A 13,038-nucleotide genomic window follows, 5' to 3' on the forward strand; every position below is an offset into this window, starting at 1 on the left:
CTTCCTTACATTTCGAGGGTACAGCTCTAAAACGGTGTTTGCACGCTAGCTACTAGTTAGTACACCGGACCAAACTTATTGGTAACTCTCTAGGAGGCTTCCTGATCAGCTAGTGTATAATCTTGCTACCTCTATCTACTCTGCCAGATAGTGACTGGAGGGAGTCCGAGTAGTGTGTATGCAGGGGGGGATCAAGGATCTGGGTATATTCTTACCACGTGTACGCCATATCCAAAAATTTCATTACTTCATACAGCATGTCCCATCCACTTTTTCTTACTATTGAATACACCATGAATTGTCATACTAATAGAGCAAGCTTATCTGCAAAAAGATCTAAGCCTCCCAAGCACTTCCTAATTCATTTCACAAATATACGTGGTCTCAATTCTAATCTCAATGATGTCCATTTCCACTTGCAGTCTGCCAAACCCCATGTACTTTTCCTGACAGAATCTCAGTTATCGGTTGATTCAACTGCTGCTCATCTCAGATGCCCAAATTATTCGCTGCATGATTGCTTTCGCCTCAAAGGTGGTACACTTGTGATATGTCCATTTGTTTTGCATTGTTTTGCATTGTATTGTGGGTTGCAGAAATGTTCAAAATGAATTTGTTAGATGGGATATATCTCTGTGAATGAAATCCAATAAAAAAGACTCCACCTGATATACCTAATTGCCATAAATATCTTCCCAAATGGTAAAATGCTTATTTAATGGAAATATGAGAAATTATGCAATGGAAATCATGACAACCAAACATACATTTTATTGCATTTACATGTACAAACTAAAATGACAAGTTAACGTAATAGTAATATGTACTGAAAATCAGCAAAATAAGTCCTCAATATTTTGTTGTTCCTCCTCGAGCTGCAATTACAGTCTTGTAACGATCTGGCATAGATTTAAACCACTTTTGCATATACGGTTGCCCAATTTCGTCGTACCACACCCTTACAATGCTCTCCAGCAGCTGAATCTTACTTTGTTGGCTTCTGAGCAAGTTTAGATGACATTGTGTACCAGCTATTTTCAATAGGGTTCAAATCTGAACTGTTGCCAGGCCAGTCCAACACTGTAATGCCACAATTTATGAGGTCGACTGCAATTTTAGGGAAAAAAGTGAAGGAAAACATTGGTGTAAATAAGTTTTAAGCCTTGTGAGACAAGAAGGCAAACTCATCATTAAATCTAAATAACATAACTTACCAGTTTTGCTGTGTTGCAAGGTGCTGAGTCCTGTTGAAAAATGCATCCCTAATAATGGGATTCAGGCACTTCTCCAAGATAGCAGTGTAGATTTCTGCATTCACCATTCTGTTAATAAACTTAATTTGCCCCACTCCTTTGCTTGTTATGCATCCCCAGACCATCTGACTGGCTGGGAACTTTACAGTCGGTGTTTGCAGTCAGGATGGTATGCTTCTGATTTTTGCCTTCTGACATATCACTTCCCTTCCAAGCCATGCTGGTTGAATTTCAATTCGTCAGAGAAACAAAGGGATAATCACCTCTTTTCCCTACTAGCAAAATTCCTGTATATTATTGACAATACCCCATGACCTGCTCTGGCAGCCTGTCGGAATTGCTCAGAAAACTTCATATCTGCTTGAGGTTACTGAGGAGGAAATCCTCTCCAAATTAAAGCCACAGGGAATAAGGATGTCCCATTGCTCTTTTGAAATGTGTCCATGAAACGTGTTTTAGCTCAAGCAAGTTGCTCCTTCCTCATTTGTTGGGTAACAAAGGCTTCTTGGGTTGATATGCATGCAGACCATATCCCAAAAGCCATCTTTGGATATTTCATGCACTTATTTCAACACCAGAAGCCATCTCAGAGTCCAGTTTTAGATCAGGAGCACTAGCATGCTGATTACAAAGGCATATCCGTTTCAAGTATCGATCTTGGGAAGGTGTAGTCACTCTCTTACAGCCTGATCCATGTCTTCTCTTCACATCACTGGTTTCATGCTTTAATTACAGCACCCTGGATACTGTTGACTGGTGGCAGCCTATTTTATTAATGACAGAATGTGTAAAAAGGCTTCCTGGGACATTTTTCATTTTCTACCACCTTAAGTGTAGTACCACACAGTTGGTACATTTCTATGGGGTTACTTCTACCCATATGCAGTACTTTGCATTTGTCAAGGTTAAACTTCAGTTGCCACTTCTCAGCCCATCTGCCCAAATTTTCTAGATCCTGTTGCAGTAGCACATTGCCATTACTGTCGTTAACAATTATGCCAACCTTTGTGTCATCTGCAAACTTGGGCATTAAACCTGATATACTTTCATCAATATCATTGATAAATATACAAAACGAAAATGGGCCCAACGGTGAACCCTGGGAAACTCCACTAATAACATTTGACCACGAAGAGCAGTGTCCATTGATTACCATTCTCTGTCATCTCCCACTTGACCATCCCTTTATCCATTGTAGCAACTTACCCTTAATGCCATAACTCGCCAATTTGTACAGCAGTGTTCCACGTGCAACAGTATCAAAAGCTTTCCTGAAATCCAAGTATATGATATTAAAATTATTTTTGGCATTCAGTTCCTTTGTGACCACATCATAGTATCCAATAAAATTGGTCAGACAAGACCTCCCTTTAACAAACCCATGCTGTGTCTTAACTATTACTGCAATCTTGTCTAGATGATTCTGCAATGCTTCTTTAACCAGTGATACCATTATTTACTTTGGAACAGAAGTTAAACTAACAGGTCTAGTTACTTGTGTCACCTTTTGAACATCCCCCCTTTGTGAATTGGTGATACATTTGCACACCTCCAATCCATGGGGGCCTCCCCTGAGTCCATGGAAACTCTCATAATTATGGCTAAGGGTTTGTTTACTTCCTTTGCTGCCTCCTTTAATATAACTGGATAGATCCCATCCACCCCAGGCGCCTTCCTTATGTTTCACTTCAACAATTTTGCCTCCACTTTGTTCTCAGTTATTACAAAATCACTTAGCTCTCCCTTTCAGAGTTTAATAAACTTATGGCACTCTCCTCATTGAATAACTCCTCTTGTGTGAATGTAGGTGCAAAATACTCATTCAGTTTATCAGCTACCTGAGCATGATCATCAATAGTCAACCCATCTTTGTTAAGTGGTCCAATCTGATTCATCCCTTTACTTCTTGAGTTTACATAAGTAAAGAATTCTTTGCTGTTTTTCTTTGCATCCTTTGCCAAACATTTCTTGTAATCTGCCTTCGCCTGTCTAACCTCCTTTGTGACTTGATTACAGACTGGTTTATACCTGCCATAGTCTTTTGTGTCACCTAATACTTTATATGCGTCCCATACATTCTTCCTCTCTGCTACAAGTCTTAGTAATTCATCTGACATCTATTGGCCTAAACTTTGAACAGTATTTCTTAGTTGGGGTTCAAGCCCAACCTCACAAAATACAGAGGATGCAGAAAGGTCAGGGAATGACCACCGCATATCCCGGAGCATTATGGCCTTAGTTGCTAATGCTCCTAAAAAACCAAATAACAATTTCTTAGTTGGAATGAAAAGCCTAGTAGCCTCCAAAATTAAGTCATTTAGAATTCAATGTCGGTAACATCATCAGTTGATCCCATTGTACACAATTTAAAAACTGTCTGAGACCTCTAGTCACCTTTACGAAAGCAAAAGCCCTTCCTTTTAGCGTTTATGATAGTTACATCTTTAAGTAATTCCCAATCAGTACATTGTGATCACTGTCACCCTATGGTTCCGTTTTCTTCAAATTCTTAGTGCATGAGTAATGACTGCTGTAGAAAACAGTCATCTAATAAATACAAAAAAGTCTTGCTAGTGTGTGAGTGACCAATCCACAAGTTCCAGTCAATATCTGGAAAATTAAAATCCCCCATTATAAGACATTCTGATTTACTGGCCCACTCTATTTCTCTGCACAATTGCTCATTATACTCATCAGATTCATTAGGCCTAAAACACACACCTACTTTCATTTTTCTTTTCCCAGTGCTTATTTCACACCAAACAGACTCAATACTGCATTGTCCACCAACATCAATTGAATGCACTTCCTTAGATTTTGTGTTTCTTAACGAAGAGCATAACCCTTCCTGTACACGTTGTACTCACCAAATTCCAATTCTGCACTGCTTATAGCTGTGTATCACCACGTATTTAATATCCCAACAATATATGCTTTTGATGTCTTGACCAGCACTTCAAGCTCATCAAATTTATTAACTGTACTTCTAGCATTGGTGTACATGCATGTATGCATGCACCTGTTCCTACTCTTAGTTACTCTAACAGAGCCCTTGTATTTACATGTTCCACTATGACATCCAGCAGTCCTGGAAATCTCCATTATCCTGCTTTCCAGGCTGCTGTTCATTCTAATAGAAGCAGGCCAAGAATCACTTTTAGCATTAACAAGGGCACATAATGCAAGAAAGCAAGCTTATATAGCACCAGGCAAAAAAAAAAAAAAAAAACTTATTTCACCTATACCTTTGCTCGAAATGTTTGTCAAGTTCTGCTTTGAATCTATTTAAGCTATCAACTTCTATGACAAATGGCAGTTTGTTGCAGCAGTCAACCACCTGCTGGCTAAAGGCAAACTTCTGCACATCTATTCTACAATTGTCTTTCCTAAATTTGAATTTATGTCCTCTCAGGTGATTATTCTAAGCAAGAGGAAAAATACCATCAGCATTGAACATGCTCAAACCATTCAAGTCTTTATACACCTCAATTAGATCACCTCGCAGGTGCCTAGTCTCCAGACACTGTAATTTGCAAAACTTGAGCCTTCTTTGTAAGAGCAACCCTTTGTTCTGTTCCCTAATCTTGCCTTTTCTGTACTCGTTCCAACAGCTCTACATCCTTCTTGAAATGAGGCCTCCAGACCTGTATACAGTACTCAAGGTGCAGCCTGACCATTGGAGGTGATTATTTCCTTATACAAGGGAATAATCACCTCCTTATCCCTGTTAGAAAAATTTCTATATATCATTGACAAGACACCATATGCTACCCTTGTAGACCATCTTCGTTGCTCAGAAAACTTCATATCTGCCTGCACAATTACCCCCAGGTCCTTTTTACTCTCTGTCTTTACTCTTTTTACCACAGAGTTGATAGGGGTTGCTCTGGAGTTACTGTTTCCCATATGTAGTACTTTACATTTGTGAATGTTAAACTTCATTTGCCACATCTCAGCCCATAGGCTTAACTTTTCTAGACTCTGTTGCAGTAGCACACTACCATTACTGTCATTAACAACCCTGCCAACCTTTGTATCATCTGCAAACTTCGACACTAAGCCTGATATACCTTCATCAATGTCATTGATAAATATACAGAACAACCGTGGACCCAACACCAAACCCTGTGGGACTCCACTAATAACATTACTCCACGAAGAGCAGCACCCATTGATTACCACCTTCTGTCTTCTCCCACTCAACCATCATTTTATCCATTGTAGCAATTTACCCTTAATACCATTCTGCTCCAATTTGTAAAGTAGTCTTCCATGCGCAACAGTGTCAAAAGCTTTCCTAAAATCGAATTATAGGATATCAAAATTATTTTTTGCATCCAGGTCCTTTGTAACCACATCAGAATAGCCACTCAAATTTGTCAGACAAGACTTTTCCTTAACAAACCCATGCTGTGTCTGAATTATTGCTTGGATATCAGAGACATGATGTCACACTGATATTAGGATTTAAAGGACTGCGGATGCAGCACACTGTCCTTTAAAATAGTATTCACTGTTGAAGCAGCGAAACCCAATTCTCTTGCAATAAATGACAAACTTAATCATCTTCATTTCTAAATCAATTTTGTTTCGTTTCCTGGAACTACCACCACTTGCACTTTTTGTTGGTCACTTTCCCTTCATTGTAATATGTAAATAGGAATGAAGAAAAGTTTCTGAAAATTTATATTTTTATTTGATTGAAGATTTCAGAGAAAGGGAACTCATTTCACTATAATAACATAAAAATCCACACAATTAGTTATCGGTATTATCGCAAATGCAATAAGATCGAGTTTACAACCCGTTTATAATTAGATGCACTAACAGAAAAGCCCTATAAACCGGAAAGTGCAAATTGTTTTTATTGTTTTTTGGTTGTGATCTTCAGAAATGTGGTTTAGAAAAATATCACAAAGACGTTGATTCTTATAACGGAACGTATAATGATGAAAGGGTTGTGCAATTTCCTTTATAAATATGTTTAGAGAGAGAAAAAGCTTAATAATATGGCGAAATTTTCAATTTCCAAACATTGGGAATGAATTACAAAAAAATAATATTAATAATAAAACAATGTGTTATTGAGTTCACATTACAATATTTTCACAATATCTTCATTTATTCCTACGGGATGCAAAATACGTTTCCATGATTTTTTTTTTAAATTTGCACTGGCCGGCAAAAACTTATGTAAAGTCGAGTATTACGTAAGTCAGGGAGTTCCTGTAAAGGGAATGTGAAAACCATAAAGCGAAACTGCTGATGATTGGATTAGTGGCTGCAGACTATCCCTGAAAGCCGTGGGACACTTTATAATTACAATAGCATCTGCCAGGAACCAATTCAAGCGAACCCATTCGCAGCCTACGTACTTGTTTGCAATATACAAACAAAGAATTGGTCACAAGTAGACCGTTTGTGTGAAAAACTAGCAACCGGTCCTTGAGGTTGTCGCAGACATTCTCTTAGATATGCCAGACAAGCTGTAATTGCTATCTTGGAGTCTCAAATGCTGATGGAACTGATATTCGGGTGACACTCAAGTCAAATGGAACCAATTTCAGCAAAGTCCAGATGGTCTCTGACAGCCAAATGCTCTGCTTGCACTTTCACGATGGTGGGACTGTTAGTAACCCTGGGTATAACCCCCATGCGCAAGCACACTGTGGGTGTGGACCAACGTAAACAGGGATCAAGATGTGGTGCCCACACCACATAGAGGAATGCCACCACCTTTTGTTACCAGGCAATACTAGGTAGTAGATGACTCATCGACCGGTGCAATAATACCTTGCTTATTGGAGGCATGAAGTGGTGGAATCCATGTCTAGTTTCTACAGCTAAGTTCCAGTCAACCCTTCCCATCTCTTCCATCATGCAATATGACTGATGACTTTTGAGGTTATGATGGACATCATGGCGAGAACCAATCTTCCTTACATTTCGAGTTGTTATTGTTATTTGGTTTTTAGGAGCATTAGCAACTAAGGCCATATTGCTCAGGGAATATGCGGTGGTCATTCCCTGACCTTTCCGCATCCTCCGTATTTGGTGGTGACAGGCTCGAACCCCGGTCTAATCAAGAAGCGTATGCTACGCACTGCTGCGCCTTCCCACCTGGCTACATTTCGAGGGTGCATCTCTAAAATGGTGTTCGCAGGCCGGCCGCTAGGTAGTACACTGGACCAAAACTATTGATAACTCTTTAGGAGGCTTCCGGATCAGCTACTGTGTAATCTTGCTACCTCTACTCTGCCAGATAGTGACTGGAAGGAGTCCGAGTAGTGTATATGCGGGGGGGGCATTGTCGAGGCAACGTTATGTGAAGAATCTGGGTATATTCTTAATATGTGTATGCCATATCCAAAAATTTAATTACTTCATAGAGCATGTCCCTCCCCCCCATTTTTCTTACTATTGAATACACCATGAATTGTCGAACTAATAGAGTAAGCTTATCTGCGACGTTCTAAACTTCCTAAACACTTCGTAATTCATTTCACAAATATAAGTGGTCTCAATTCTAATCTCAACGATGTCTGTTTCCACTTGCAGTGTGACAAACCCCATGTACTTTTTCTGACATAATCTCAGTTATCGGTTGATTCAACTGCTGCTCATCTCATTTCCCAAATTATTCGCTGTAGGATTCCTTTAGCCTCAAATGTGGTACTTGTGCATATGTCCATTCCGGTGTTCATTATCAGAGACTTGGTAATTTGTAATCTCCTCTTTACAGTCTTCTCTTGCTTAAAATCTCTCTACCTCATTCTGTCAAATTCATCAGTTGTCTCTACCGTTCTCCAAACTCCACTAACCACTTGGAGCTATTTGACTTCCTCTCTTTGCAATTTGACTTTCTCCAGTCCAACTTTCCTAACAGTGTGGTAATTTTCCTTGGTGATTTTAATGTTCACAACACCAGGTGGCTTCCGTTTTCTAGTCACATTGACCCAGCTGGTCGAGATGCTGAAACTTTTGCAATTACTAATGACCTCGCACAGATTGTTCATTTACCTACCAGAATACTGTATGGTTTCTGGTATTCTCATAGGCAAATGAACAATCTGCGCGAGGTCATTAGTAATTGCAAAAGCCTTAGCATCTCTACCAGCTGGGTCAATGTGACTAGAAAACAGAAGCCACCTGGTTTTGTTAACATTAAAATCACCAAGGAAAATTACATCACTGTTAGGAAAGTTGGACTGGAGAAAGTCAAATTGCAAATAGAGGAAGTCAAAGAGCTCCAAGTGGTTCGTGGAGTTTAGAGAACGGTAAAGACAATAGATGAATTTGACAGAATGAGGTAGAGAGATTTTAAGCAAGAGAAAATCGTAAAGAGGAGATTCCAAATTGCCAAGTGTCTGACAGGGAATATCAGAACGGACATATGCGCAAGTACCACAATTGAGGCTAAAGGACACGGTCGTGGTGAGTGGTCCTTTAGGCACCTGAGATCACAACTTGGTGATTGTGTCTTCTCCGATGGAGCCTTTATTTCATGGCTATTCCCAACCTCGTGTTGTTTGGCATTACAAGAATGCAAAATGGGATGACCTACAAGATTTCTTTTCTTTCCCGTGGTCAGATTATTGTTCAAAACTTTTGATTTCAACGTTTGCTCAGATCGTGTAAGTGAAATTATGCTTGTAGGAATGGAATCCTTTATTCCACACTCCACTTTAAAATCTCGTCCTTTATCTGAACCTTGTTTTTCCAATAAATGTGCTAAGGCTGCTCAAGAGAAGAATGTTGCATATCGTAATTGGCTTGTTTCTAATTCTTCAGTTTCATTTTCTGCATACACCGGAGCTCGCAACAATTGTAAAGCAATTATTAATCAGTCCAAACTAGATTTTAAACAGGCTAAGTGTAGAAAATTTGTTTCTTGCCCTAATGGTAGCCAAGCATTCTGCTCTCTTCCCAAAGCTATTGGCTGTAACTTTTACCCATCTCTGCTTCCACCTCTGTCAAAACCAGATGGTTCTGTTGTCATTTCAGCCAAGGATAAAGCTGACCTGCTAGCACACCATTTTTCTTCCAACTCATGTATTCATGATCTTGGTAAAACACTTCCCACTATTCCCAACATGCTCCATTCCATGCCTCCTGTGGTCTTCTGTCAAAAGGATGTCAGAACGATTTTGAGGAATCTTGATGCTAAGAAAGCTCCAGGTCCTGATGGTATTTCTCCACTTGTTCTCAAAACCTGTGCTTCTGAACTTTCTCCTGTTCTTTGCCGCTTTTTCACTTTCGTATTCCAAAAGTGTTTTTCCTTCTGCTTGGAAATTTGCTCATATCCAGCCTGTTCCTAAAAAGGGTGACTAATCTCTCCCATCCAATTATCGTCCCATTGCAATTACTTCTATTCTTTCTAAAGGAATAGAGAAATCAATTTATTTCCAACTCTTAAACTACCTAGAAACCTTCCGTCTGATCAATGATCAGACGGACGGTTTCTAGGTGAAACACAAGCAGGAACTCTTGACATCTCAAAGGCTTTCGATCGTGTTTGGCCTAAAGGTCTAAACAACCTTCCATCTTATGGTTTGCCAACTGTTTTTTGTAATCAGTTATCTAGTTTTCTCTCTGATGGCCCACTGAGGGTGATGGTAGATGTCTTCTAATGCTGGTATCCTCCAAGGTTCAGTTCTTTCCCCCACTCTTTTCCTCTTGTATATTAATGACCTTCTATTGACTGGAAATCCTATCCATAGTTCTGCCGATGATAGCACATTGCATTCCACTTTCCATTTTGAAAAACCTTGCCCTGATCAATCAGCTTCAACTTCTCGAATATCCTCTACCAGTTCCTTAAATGCTCATCTGCAGGTAATTCTCCAATGTGGCAAAGACAACTTAGTTGATTTTAATCCTTCTAAAATCCAGTCTTGCCTTATATCTCGCAAAAAGGATTCTTCTGCTTGTATGTAAGATAATATATCGCTTTTGGGAATTACCCTGACTTCTAATCTCTCTCTCTTGGCACAAGCACATTACAAATATTGCTTCCTCTGCATCTAAAAAACTTGGTTTTCTCTTTCGCTCTCGGCGTTACTTTTCTTCCAAACAGATGTTCACTCTGTACAAATCACAGATCTGCCCTACCGTGGAATATTGTTCTCATATCTGGGGCGGTGCCCACAAAACCCCCTGGTCGAGACGCGAGGAACTTTAATGGGCTTTTTTTTTTTCACTCCGTGGCTGAGTTAGTCGGTCTGAGGCGCAGATAGCAAGGTTTTTCACCCCAGAAATTGGGTTTTTTTCGTCAAGCAAGCAGGCAAATCGACCAGAGAACACACTCAATTTACTGACAAATAAATATGTGGGTAGATGTAAAAAATTACGGTTGGCCCTAATATAATAATTTGAATTTAGCTTTCAAAACCTCTTAGGTTTCTCGATTCCATTCAGAAGAGGGCAGTTAGGTTAATTAATGACTCATCTCTAACAGAGTCTCTCCACTCGCTGTCTCATAGACGTACTATTTCTACTGCATGTCTTTTCTGCAGATACTTCCACGGGCACTGTTCTTCTTAATTGGCTTCTATAATACCCGCTCTCTCTTTCAAAACAGTCCGAACTCGTGCCGCCAACATCCATTTGCTGTCGAAGTTCAAACTCACAGAACCAGCTTTTCATCTTCCTCGTTTATTCATTCAACTGCTGTTTTCTGGAACAAACTTCCTTCGTACGTATTTCCTGAAAATTACAGTCTACAGAAGTTCAATGTCAACAGATATCTTCTTTCGTCTTCTCAATCTCCAACTCAAGCACGGTACTAAGTACTATAGGTTCTAATACCTCTCATGTTTGAGGGTTTCATAGAAAAAAAAAAAAACAGATGACTTCTGTGAAAATAAAGGAAACCATAAAACGAAAATGCGCACTCTTGAAATAGTGGCTTTTAGTTGCAATTTGTGCAGCCAGAAATATTGTCCATTTAATTATTTTTAAATTTTCGAGTTATGTTTATTTGACAAAAAATTTATTGAATTATTTTTTTATATAAAATAAAAATTACTATTTTTCACTGGGGAATTTTATTCCACCGGAGATTTATTCCACCAGAGTGAAACTAACCCACGGTCTCTCTCCTGGTTTCAACACTTGCATGGACACTGTTGCAGTTGTGTAAATCGAGCTCAATACATACACAGAAATGTGATGGCTGATCAAGCAAAAATTATTCGAATCCAGAACATTGTTACATCCGAGTCATCGTGTTGTGGTTATAGATGGCCGAAGAACAGAATGATTATCTGGTCGAGTTCTCTGATTGGCTGATTACTGGGAATACGTAATTTACCTCATTTTGCGTTTCTGGTCGTTTTGGTTGGATGCAAATTCACTTTTGATTTTAGCAGGAAATGCAAAATTATCGTGGTGGTTTAATTGTCGTCGTGCTGCTTCGCTGCCCTCAGCTATTGTGTGTTATTGGTTTGCGAGTAATTGAAGGGTGTAATTGGTTTGTTTCCAATGCGAGGACTGATGTGGTGAGTTTTTTTCTTCTTTTTATGTTTTCAAGTTTTTTTTTTTTTGCTGTAATTATGAGTTGAGTATCGAGTTCGTTTTATATTAGTAGGGGTTTGGAGGCAGAGGCCCCCAGCAAAAACAAAAATGAATTTGTGCTGATGCGCATGAGCAATTCTCATTAATGCTCGTAAAATCGTCGAGTAATGTACGGCCACAAGAGCGGGGGTATTGTGGCGGCAGCCCACACATAAAAAAAAAAAAAAAAAACATATGTTAACGTGCATGAGCAATTTGCATTTAACGTGGACTCGTCTAGCAATGTAATATTCATGCGGGAAGAATCAGTGGTTGTATGTTGTTTTAATTTTTGTTGTTTAAAGAAAAAAAAAAAAAAAAAAAAAAACGCTCTTTTGCAGTTTCTTTTTCTTCATTTGAGCCCCGACATATTGTGCTGCACATGACATCCCCCAGGCTATCTTCCACTTCCTACTTCCTTTCTTTTTCGCCGAAGTATGGGGTTGTACCCATGTTCTGGACTATGACCATGAAATGAATTGGTTCAATTTTCATTATATCAGTTTATCTGAAAAGATAGAACTCCGAACAGTTTTCAGTAATTTCTTGTTCGCGTATTACTTTAACGTCACTTTGTGTACTGCACTTAAAACGTTCTTCCAGCTGGGTGATACGGCTAGCTAGTGTGAGTTTCATATCACTGCGACGCAGCCTGCGCGGTATCATAGTGATGTTGCCCCCATGCTCCTCACACCGGGTGGGAAAGAACCCTGGGTCGAATCTCGTCGATGTCGGGAGGAACGTTTTTCTCTCCGTGACTGAGTTAGTCTCAGGCGTAGATGGCAAAGTTTTTTTCCCCCTGAAAAAACTGGAGGTTTCGTCTAGCAAAGCAGGCAAATCGATCAAAGAACTGTGACGCACTTTCATGTTTTTGAAAGACTAAGACTAAACAGGAGGCGCCTCCGTAGCCAGGTGGGAAGGAGCAGCAGTGCGTAGCACACCCTTCTTGATTAGACCGGGGTTCGAGCCCGTCACCACAAAATACGGAGGATGCAGAAAGGTCAGGGAATGACCACCGCATATCCCGGAGCAATATGGCCTTAGTTGCTAATGTCCTAAAAACCAAATAACAAACTAAACAGAACAACAACAAATATGTGATCAACGAAACGGAATGAATTTTATGTAATAAAGTGGACTTTGTCTTTCTTTACTGGCTGTCTCTTATTTGTTTATTGGAAAATGTTCCGCTGCAACCAAAGTCAAAATATCTTTGGCTCTAGGGGATAGC

Source organism: Mastigoproctus giganteus, chromosome 1 (genome assembly GCF_048544385.1).
Source record: "Mastigoproctus giganteus isolate SK-2022 chromosome 1, ASM4854438v1, whole genome shotgun sequence".
Taxonomy (NCBI): Eukaryota; Metazoa; Arthropoda; class Arachnida; order Uropygi; family Thelyphonidae; genus Mastigoproctus; species Mastigoproctus giganteus.